This window comes from Triticum urartu, chromosome 2A (assembly GCF_056163025.1).
Source record: "Triticum urartu cultivar PI428250 chromosome 2A, HENAU_Tu73, whole genome shotgun sequence".
Lineage (NCBI taxonomy): Eukaryota > Viridiplantae > Streptophyta > Magnoliopsida > Poales > Poaceae > Triticum > Triticum urartu.
In genome coordinates, this window is record NC_141874.1 from 364,373,019 (window position 1) to 364,384,351 (window position 11,333).

Genomic DNA, 11,333 nt, shown 5'->3' on the forward strand with positions numbered 1-11,333 from the left:
ATGTTGGCTGTGAGGTCGTCTATCCGGCCAGATGGCTGTTTTCATTCTTGGTTGTGGGGGGTCTGAGGCCTCCTCATCGAATTCAGGTAGCAACTTCCGCTTTGGGTAGCTCTTGGTGGGGCGATTGCCGCCGTACTTCGCTGCTGTGTTGAGTACTTTACTCCATCTGATTTGGAGTGTGTCCTGCGCAGCCTTGAGCCTTTGCTTCTGCTTTTTCAGACTCCTCACGGTGGCAACAAGCCTTTGGCGGGCATTTTGCTGCTCCGGGTGCTTGTCCGGTGTTATGTCGGACTATCATCTTTGACAGAATTGGTTTGTCCGGTTTGATTCTCCGCATTGCCGTGGTCCGGCGGTGGTTCGCCCTGCTCCAACGCTGGGTCTGTATGATCGTTATTTCTGCCGAGGCGGGATTTGGGGCGGTGCTTGCGCCGCCGCTTTGAATGCATCTCGATGGAACAAGCGTCCTTCTGTTCCTCCTCGTCGTCTTCTTTTGGTGTGTCCACCATGTATACGTTATATGATGAGGTGGACGTCCAGCACCCTTTGGGCGGTGGTTCCTCTTCGCCTCCCGCATCGTCGTCCATATCGTCGATGTATTCGGAGTCGAAGTCGAGCATGTTGGTTGAGTCATCGACAGTGGCTATTAAGTGGGTGGTGGGTGGGCGTCGAATTTCTTCGTCGTCCGCATCCCAATCCTGTTGGCCATAATCCGGCCATGGCTCTCCTGACAAAGAGAGAGACCTTAGTAAATTCAGAATGTCGTCGAAGGGCGAGTGCTGAAAGATATCCGCGGCGGTGAATTCCATGATCGGCGCCCAATCGGATTCGATTGGCCGGGGCGCGGGCGGTCCGGAGTCAGAAAAAGAGTCCGACACCTTGGGGTCACAGGCTGCGCAGAGGATTAGGCTGGTGTTTGGCTCGGTCATCGTTGAGACTGCAGCCCCTGAGGCGGTGTCTAACCACCCGTCCTCGATTGGCGCAGTTGGCTCTGAGCTAAGGGTCGGAGCTGATGCGGGCGCGGCCTCTGGGGTACTATTCGGCGGCAGAGCTAGGTCATACCCATCGTGACAGTGCGGCGCGCCCGGCTGTGGCTCGAATCTGTCGAAGATCAAGTCTCCGCGGATGTCGGCCATGTAGTTCAAACTTCCAAATCTGACCTGATGGCCAAGGGCGTAGCTTTCAATCTGCTCCAGATGGCCAAGCGAATTAGCCCGCAGTGCAAAGCCGCCGAATACGAAGATCTGTCCGGGGAGAAAAGTCTCACCCTGGACCGCATCACTATCGATGATAGTAGGAGCCATCAAGCCTAACGGCGACGACACAGAGGAACTCTCAACGAGAGCACCAATGTCGGTGTCAAAACCGGCGGATCTCGGGTAGGGGGTCCCGAACTGTGTGTCTAGGCCGGATGGTAACAGGAGGCAGGGGACACGATGTTTTACCCAGGTTCGGGCCCTCTTGATGGAGGTAAAACCCTATGTCCTGCTTGATTGATATTGATGATATGGGCAGTACAAGAGTAGATCTACCACGAGATCAGAGAGACTAAACCCTAGAAGCTAGCCTATGGTATGATTGTATGTTATGGTTGTTGTTCTGCGGACTAAAACCCTTCGGTTTATATAGACACCGGAGAGGGTTAGGGTTACACAAGGTCGGTTACAAAGGAGGAGATATCCATATCCGTATTGCCTAGCTTGCCTTCCACGCCAAGTAGAGTCCCATCCGGACACGAGACGAAGTCTTCAATCTTGTATCTTCATAGTCTAACAGTCCGGCCAATGGAGATAGTCCAGCTGTCCGGAGACCCCCTAATCCAGGACTCCCTCAAGGGGCAAGGCGCCTGTGCCGGTGACCTCTGTCCATCCAGAGGCACCGGACAATCTGCTGGGAGCGCTTCGCAGCGCTTCCATTGACGAAGAGCACCGCACTATTATGAGTGCGGTGATCCAGAAGGTTCAGTCCGCCAAGAGCGGACTGACTGAAGCCTGTGCCAGCCTTCTAACAGGCTTTGAGGTAAGTATTTGAAATATAGGAAAAATATGACTGCATAGACAGTATCCCCTGATGCTCTGTTTGGTGTTCAAAAAGAAAAGCCGAATAGAGGATCAACTAATATCTCCAGGAGTCTAATATAAGTATGTCTATATGCGTATGCAGGCTTCGCTGCTGACCTCTGCCGCACTGACCGCGGAGGTCGCCGTACTGAAGCAGGACCTCGAAGGGTCCAAGAAAGAGCTCGGCCTTGCCAAGAGGCAGCTCGAGGAGAACAAAGGTAAGTAATATCTAGTCTATAGATGTGTATATACAAAAGGATGTGATTGCAAAATGACAGGATCATCTTTAATTTGCCAGGGGCCACGACCGAGGTGGCAACCCTGAAGCAAGCACTATCCGAGGCCGAAAACAAAGCGGCCCAGGAGCGCACCGAGCGAGAAAAACAAGAGGCACGGGTGGGCGAGGTGCAGCAAGAGCTCCATGCTCTCGTGACGAAGCACGAGGCGTTGGAGCTTGACTTGAAGACGCGAGAGTCCGAGCTTGCCGTGGCCCTTGAGAGTGCAAAGAGTGCCAAGGCTGAAGCCCAAAAGGCCCTCCAGGAGATTGACGCGATGAAGAAGATAGTGGCGGGTAAGGCATTCAATATGAAAAGCAAGCATGTCAAAGTAAATTACTTGTTACTTACCCGAGTCCGGAGCTCTCCAGGAGCATTCGCAGATTTGCCCCGCAGCGTGTCGGATGCCGCACAATTTTACCAGGCCGAGGAGGGAAGCTCAACAGAGAAGTTGTTCTGGTCTCAGTATACTGGGACCGAACACCCGATGCCTCTGAGCGACCAGCTGAAGCAACTGGTCGAGCTGCACAAGGCGGCCGAACATGCCATGAAGGGCCTTATAGTCCGGATGTGGCCTGGCGACGCCCTTCCCAACAGCTACTTCGGCCTGGTGAGGCGGCTTGTGGATGCCTGCCCACGGTTGCAAGTCATTAAGCGGTCCGTCTGCATCGAAGGTGCACGCCGGGCTTTCGCCCGTGTGAAGGTGCACTGGGCCAAGATGGACGTCGTGAAGCTGGTGAAGGAAGGGTCGCCGCAGGGCAAGGAGCATCGCCACCCCGAGATGTACTATGAGGGTGTCTGAAGGGTGCCCGTCTTGTAGCGGACGAGTGTGCGAAAGATGTAACATTTGAATAAACTTGCTCGTGTAATCCTGTATTATGAAAACTTGTTCATATGCGCTATGGAACGCTTGTTTGAATTTAAAATATTGCCTTCTGTTCGGCTGTTTATCGAATCTGAGAGATGGCTAGTCGTCGGCTTTTGCCCCACGCCACAAGTGCTGGGGTGTTCGGGATAAAACCTGAGCACTCCAGTTCCCATTTTTGGGTCCTTCGAGGGAGGTGCTCAGCACAATGAACAAGGCAATCGGACTATAATGCGTTATCACTCTCACTTAGCCATAGAATTCTATAATTTTAAATTTCGGCGAAGCCCCTAGTATTCGGAAGGCCGAATTCGGGGCGCTATACATGCCTTAAGCCGGACAGGGCCGACTCCTCGCTCTAAGCGGCATAAGTCTTTAGGGACTTGAGACCTCTCGAACAGTGACCAGTCTCTCGCCTTATCATGACAGTTAGTTTTAGGTTTCTCTACTGAGGTGCTTAGCCCAGCAGAACCGGGGCACAATCGCAGTAGTTCTCCCAGTGCTACCTTAGCCGATATAGCGGAAGGTTAGGTACCAAAACATGGGAGCCGGGCAAACCAAACTATTGACCCAAGACATGATTCGGAGCTGATGCATATAATGCTATAAGTTCGGGGTGTCGCACTGTCGAAAGTGTTCGGTCTTCTCACGCCGTATTATGGGGTATACTTAAGCCCCTAGCGTATTGGCCGTACCAGAGTGTACGGGTGCTAGATGTCATGAATGAACATATATATAAAAAGGAAGAATGCAATAATAGTCTTAATGCTATGCATTGTTTTATTCAAAAAGGTGCGTTAGAGCAGAATGATACAAGTAGTGCGATAAGCAAAAAGTAGGACTATTTGACATGTCCCTTCCAAGGGCAAGCTGAGGAATGGTATTAAATCAAGTATTTCACTCGTTATTGTAATCCACCTGGGAGTTCCGTGGTGTGACGTAGCTTTCTGCCTCCTTGGTTGCTGCATCATGTGTTCGGCAATCATGCTGCCGGACAGGGTTTCCAGAGATTAACGTCCTGAAAGAGAAAAATAACAAAGCGGGAAGCCCCTAGTGCGGTTTAAGCCGCATCTTGGAGCGTGCCGTAGTCGTCTCCCCCTTCCCACCTATGCCCATGGTATTTTTAATGCATAATTATGTACGCGTGGCACGGACTTCGCCGTTTGGCTGGGACCGGGGTGGGGCCACATTGCTATGCGAGCTCGGAACGTGCCAGGCGGTCCTATTGCCGATTACTCCGGGCGCGTTTGAAGGTGTCCGGGTCCTTAATCGCCGAACTAGTGGATTGCCTTAAGAGGCTGCTTTGTGCTTCTACTGCGAGGGCCGTAGTGTGCTTCTCCGTATGGAGAGAGCGCTCTGTGTTTCCATTGACTGTGATGACCCCCCGAGGTCCTGGCATCTTGAGCTTGAGATATGCATAATGTGGTACCGCATTGAATCTTGCAAATGCGGTTTGCTCGAGCAGTGCATGGTAGCCACTGCGGAACGAGACTATGTCGAAGATTAACTCTTCGCTTCGGAAGTTATCCGGAGATCCGAAGACCACTTCCAGTGTGACTGAGCATGTGCAATGGGCCTCTACACCTGGTATGACGCCTTTAAAGGTCGTTTTGGTGGGTTTGATCCTTGAGGGTCTATACCCATTTTGCGCACTATGTCCTGATAAAGCAGGTCTAGGCTGCTGCTACCATCCATAAGGACTCAAGTGAGGTGAAATCCGTCAATGATTGGGTCTAGGACTAATGCGGCGAATCCACCATGACGGATACTAGTGGGGTGGTCCCTGCGGTCGAAGGAGATCGGACAGGAGGACCATGGGTAGAACTTTGGGGCGACTGGCTCCAACGCATACACGTCCCTGAGCGCACGCTTCCGCTCCCTCTTGGGGATGTGGGTTGCGTATATCATGTTCACCGTCCGCACTTATGGGGGGAACCTCTTCTGTCCTCCGGTGTTCGGCTGCCGGGGCTCCTCCTCGTCATCGCTATGTGACCCCTTATCTTTGTTTTCGGCATTTAACTTGCCGGCCTGCTTGAACACCCAACAATCCCTGTTGGTGTGGTTGGCTGGCTTGTCGGGGGTGCCGTGTATTTGGCATGAGTGATCGAGTATACGGTCCAAACTGGACGGGCCCAGAGTGCTTCTTTTGAATGGCTTTTTCCGCTGACCGGGTTTAGAGCCTTTGAATCCGGCATTGACTGTCGTATCCTCAGTATTGTCGCTGTTAATGCAGCGCATATGTTTGTTGCGACGTGACCTGCCGTTGCCGTCCTTGGTATCCGAAGTACCATGGTTCTTTGATTTGTTATTGCTGCGAGCCAACCAGCTGTCCTCTCCCGCACAAAAGCGGGTCATGAGTGTCGTGAGGGATGCCATAGATTTCGGCTTTTCCTGGCCAAGGTGCCGGGCGAGCCATTCGTCACGGATGTTGTGATTAAAAGCTGCTAGGGCCTCTGCATCCAGACAGTCGACGATTTGATTTTTCTTTGTTAGGAACCGTGTCCCGAATTTCCTGGCCGATTCCTCTGGCTGCTGAATTATGTGGCTCAAGTCATCGGCATCTGGTGGTCGCACACAAGTGCCCTGAAAGTTGTCGAGGAATGCGGCTTCCAGATCTTCCCAACAGCCCATGGACTCTGCTGGCAAGCTGTTGAGCCAATGCCGAGCTGGTCCTTTGAGTTTGAGTGGGAGGTATTTGATGGTGTGTAGGTCATCACCGCGGGCCATGTGGATGTGCAGGAGGAAATCCTCGATCCATACCGCATGATCTGTTGTGCCGTCGTATGATTCTATATTTACGGGTTTGAAACCCTCTGGGATTTGATGATCCATTACTTCGTCTATGAAGCATAATGGGTGCGCGGCGCCTCTGTACTGGGCTATATCGCGACACAGCTCAAATGAGTTTTTCCCGCTGTGTTCGGCCCGGCCGGACTTACTTTTACTGTATCCGGCGTGATGATTATCGTCTCGCGTAGTGGCGTGCCCTCGTGATCCGTAGATCGATCTTGCATGCTTTGCTTTGTCCTCCAATACATCTCAAAGGTCTGGCATATTTCCCCATGCCTTTTTATTTGAATGGAGTCCGGGTGCGGGTTGAGCTTTTGGCTGGAATGCCTCTCTGTCGCGGCCACGAGGTGGCCGATCAGCCGCGTCGTACGCCGGGGATGTAGGTTTCGGTGCTTCCTCCTCCAGTCGGGGTAGCAACCTGCACTTTGGGTAACTCTTGGAGGGGCGCTCGAGTTTATATTCCTCGGCCGCCAGGACTTTAGTCCATCTGTCAGCTAGCAAATCTTGATCAGCTTGATGCTGTTGCTGCTTTTTCTTAAGGCTATTTGCCGTGGCTATAAGCCGGCGCTTGAAGCGCTCTTGTTCGACGGGATCCTCTAGCACGACGAATTCGTCATCGTCGAGGCTTGCCTCATCTTCAGAGGCAGGCATGTAATTATCTTCCTCTGCCTCTCCATCTGCCGCTCTCTCAGGAGGGCTGGCTTCTCCAACCTCTTGCTCTAAATCTTGCTGGAGGGGATTGTTGTTGTCTTCGGCGTTGTCCGGAGTGCTATTATCTCCGGTGCCGATATCACCGCTTTTGACTTGGCGAGACTTAGAGCGGTGCCGCTGACGCCGGCGCTTGGGTTGCTTCTTGGAGGGGTCATCCTCCATTGTCCCGTCGCTATTGCCTTCTTTGGGTGTGTCCACCATGTATATGTCATATGATGAGGTGGCTGTCCAGTGCCCTGTGGGCAGTGGTTCCTCTTCGCCTCCCGCATCGTCGTCCATACCGTCGATGTCTTCGGAGTCGAAGTCGAGCATGTCGGTTAAGTCATCGACAGTGGCTACTAAGTGGGTGGTGGGTGGGCGGCGAATTTCTTCGTCATCCGCATCCCAATCCTGCCGGACATAGTTCGGCCAGGACCCTCCTGACAAGGAGAGAGACCTTAATGAGTTCAGTATGTCGCCGAAGGGCAAGTGCTGAAAAATATCTGCGGAGGTAAACTCCATGATCGGCGCCCAATCGGATTCGACAGGAACGGGCACAGGCGGTTCGGAGTCCGTGGCTGGAGAAGGATCCGGCAGTTTGGCAACACGGCTCTCATGAAGGGTAAGGTCGATATTGGGCTCGATCGCCGCTGAGGATACGGCCTCTGTGGCGGAGTCTTTCCACCCGTCCATGGATGGCACAACTGGCTCCGAATTAAGGGTCGGAGCGGTTGCCGGTGCAATTTCTTGAACACTATCCGATGGTAGAGCTAAATCGTACTCATCGTGACCGCGTGGCGCACAAGGCAGGGGCTCGAATCCGTCGAAGATCAACTCTCCGCGGATATCAGACATGTAGTTTAACCTTCCAAACCTGACTTGGTGGCCAGGGGCGTAACTTTCGATCTGCTCCAGATGGCCAAGCGAATTGGCCCGCAGTGCGAAGCCGCCGAACACAAAGATCTGTCCGGGGAGAAAAGTCCCACCCTGGACTGCATCGCTATCGATGATAGTAGGAGCCATCAAGACTAACAGCGACGACACAGAGGAACTCTCAATGAAAGCACCAATGTCGGTGTCAAAACCGGTGGATCTCGGGTAGGGGGTCCCGAAGTGTGCGTCTAAGGCGGATGGTAACAGGAGGCAGGGGACACGATGTTTTACCCAGGTTCGGGCCCTCTGGATGGAGGTAAAACCCTATGTCCTGCTCGATTTATTCTTGATGATATGGGTATTACAAGAGTTGATCTACCACGAGATCGGAGAGGCTAAGCCCTAGAAGCTAGCCTATGGTATGATTGTATGTTGTCCTACGGACTAAAACCCTCTGGTTTATATAGACACCGGAGGGGGCTAGGGTTACACAAGGTTGGTTACAAAGGAGGAGATATACATATCCGTATTTCCTAGCTTGCCTTCCACGCCAAGTAGAGTCCCATCCGGACACGGGACGAAGTCTTCAATCTTGTATCTTCATAGTCCAATAGTCCGGTCCAAGGATATAGTCCGGCTGTCCGGAGACGCCCTAATCCAGGACTACCTCACTGGCCGCTACCGCCTGCCTGCGCCTTCCATCCCCATGCCTCCGCCTAGTCTGACCACCAGTTACCACCACGCCCCACTCCTCCTCACCTTATCTCTCATCTTTCTCGAGATATCATTTTTTCGATGAAATTCTCGAGATACCATTTTTCGATAAAATTCTTGAGATATCATTAGTTTTTACACATGGGATTATTCCTGCATGGCTCAATCTCAACAGGTGCTTTGTAAAAAAAATGTATCTTGATGTTCCATGCAATGCATGGGCATCTTGCTAGTCCATGAAAACAACACATGGCAAAATTTCATGGCGAATGAGGGATTTGAATGTGCTGGGAGGGGTGGGGCTGGGAGGGGCTGTTTAGATCTTGCGTAGGGTAGCCAAAATATTGGCGACCCTTTTGTCCACCCGTGCCTTTGCCACCAATAAACGACGAAGAGCTCGAGTGCTCATGCATCCTCCAGCGCACGCGTTGGAGACGAGCTCGCATGAGTTGTGCTTTTTTTGTCCCACCATGCTGCCCGAGCCGGCCGCAGACCAACCGACGACCCGCAAATGACGCCATCCAACCATAGCCGCACACATTCTGACAGTGTGGGATCGAAAGTATGCCTAGAGGGGGGGGTGTGATTAGACTACTTGACCAAATAAAAATCTAGCCTTTTCCCAATTTTATGTCTTGGCAGATTTTAGCAACTTAGCACTAGTCAAGCAATCAACCTACACATGCATGTCTAAGAGTATAGCAGCGGAATGTAAAACATTGCACATGAAGGTAAATGGAGGAGTTTGGAGGGAGCAAACGCAATGTAGACACAGAGATTTTTGGCGTGGTTCCGATAGGTGGTGCTATCGTACGTCCACGTTGATGGAGACTTCAACCCACGAAGGGTAATGGTTGCGCGAGTCCACGGAGGGCTCCACCCATGAAGGGTCCACGAAGAAGCAACCTTGTCTATCCCACCATGGCCATCGCCCACGAAGGACTTGCCTCACTAGGGTAGATCTTCACGAAGTAGGCGATCTCCTTGCTCGTATAAACTTCTTGGTTCAACTCCACAATCTTGACGGAGGCTCCCAAGTGACACCTAAACAATAGCACCCCTGGTAAACCCGCTAATCATACCCACAGAGAATGTTGGGTCTTCAAGCAGTCCGGCAAGCTCAACGCCGTACACAAGGGGGAGGATACACCAAGCGAAGACGAGGATGAGCCTCTCAAGCAAGACACTGGGGAACAAAAGAAATTTCCACCAGAAGTCAAAACAGTAAACGTGTTACACGTGATCAAGGGAAGAAAAAAACGGCACTCCTAGAAAAATATGCCCAAGGGCCTATCACCGCGGAGTCCTGCCACTGGTCGTCTCAACCGATCACTTTCGACCATCGTGATTACTCAGCAAGTATCCGGCATGCAGGATGGGCTGCCCTGGTATTAGACCCAATAATTGACGGATACCACTTCACACAAGTCCCGATGGACGGTGGCAGCAGTCTAAACCTGATATACGAGGATACAATCCGCGAAATGGGGATAGACCCAACAAAAATTTGCCATAGCAATACTACCTTCAAAGGAGTAACGCCAGGCCCAGGGGCTCATTGCACGGGCTCCCTGCTACTAAAAGTTATATTCGGCTTCCTCGATAACTTCCGTAGCGAACATTTAACCTTCCACATCGCTCCGTTCCAAAGTGGCTATCAAGCACTACTCGGACGCGAAGCTTTCGCTCGCTTTAATGCAATACTGCACTACGCTTCCCTCACACTCAAGATGCCCGTCCCACGTGGCATCATTACAGTGAACGGAAGTATTAAGCGATCTTTGCGCGCCGAAGAGAGTGTGGCTGCCTTGGCAGCCGCACACTAAAAACGGCCTCACCAACTAAAGCATTTAACAGGTCGTCAAGACCTCGGACACGGTTAGACGAGTCCGGCGCAGCTATATGTAATTCATACCGGATCAATGGTCACACCCCTATTACAAATACAAGGGGCTCAACGCGTGCAGACAAGTGGCAATTTTTACTCATCTTGAATTATACATGGTTTCTTTAAAAACTATCTTTTTGCATGACAACTTTTTCACCTAAGTTCCTCTCTTTTACAGATGATCATCGTGCTACACCCGTCCAGGATACGGCACAACGGAGACACGGGCGTAGACGTGCAGCAGGGACCCGCTCCAAGGATTCTTTTTAGATTAAGACCCTGCGTAAACCTTTTTTTACTGTCTCTTGTTGATACACATCCTCCGAATTCTCAGCACAGTTGAGAAGGATGCTGACGTCTTGGCATGTGGCCACGTTAGAATAATGCACGTACCTGGACACAAGGGGCTTCTTACAAAGGGCACTATTTAGGCCCGGTTTATACCATAAAGACCGAATACCTTAGGGAGTGTTCGGCGTCGCGAGTTTGGTCTTATATGCATCAGCTCCGAATCATTGTCTTTGGTCAAATGTTGGGTTTGCCCGGCTCCTGTGTTTTCGTGCCTTACGTTCCCCTTTATCGGCTAAGGTAGCACCAGGAGAACTACTGCGATTGTGCCCTGGTTCATCCGGACGAGCACCTCAGTAGAGAAAGCCGAAAACTGATTGTCATGATATAGCGTGAGACTGGTCAACCACTCGATGACCTATCGAAATGTTAGAATTCCTCTGCCTTAACGAAGGGCCGTTTTCCGGCCAGGCATGTACGCACCGCGCGATCGGGAGAGTGCGGAGCCACCAGGGGCTATCTAGTAGCCCCACTGTCAAACTCCTATGGCTAAGTGAAAGTGTTAAAGCATTATAGTCCGGTTGCCTTGTTCGCTACGCTATCGCCTCCTTAATAGGACCAAGACATTGGGCTAAGTGTGAACACGCGTTTTTCATGAGCACCTCCGCATTATATGCGTGGGGGTTGAAGCCGACAGTTGCAATCTTTCAGGTTATACACATGTATACATAAACGGCCGCACAGGAGGCATCATACTACTTTCAGGCAAAAGTATAAACATAGCCTTATAAAACTTCATAAAAGCATTGTGTTTACAATGAGAATACATATCACTCAAACATAATATTCTTCGAGCACTGGGCCTCTATCAAATGAGCACCCTCGAGAACCTC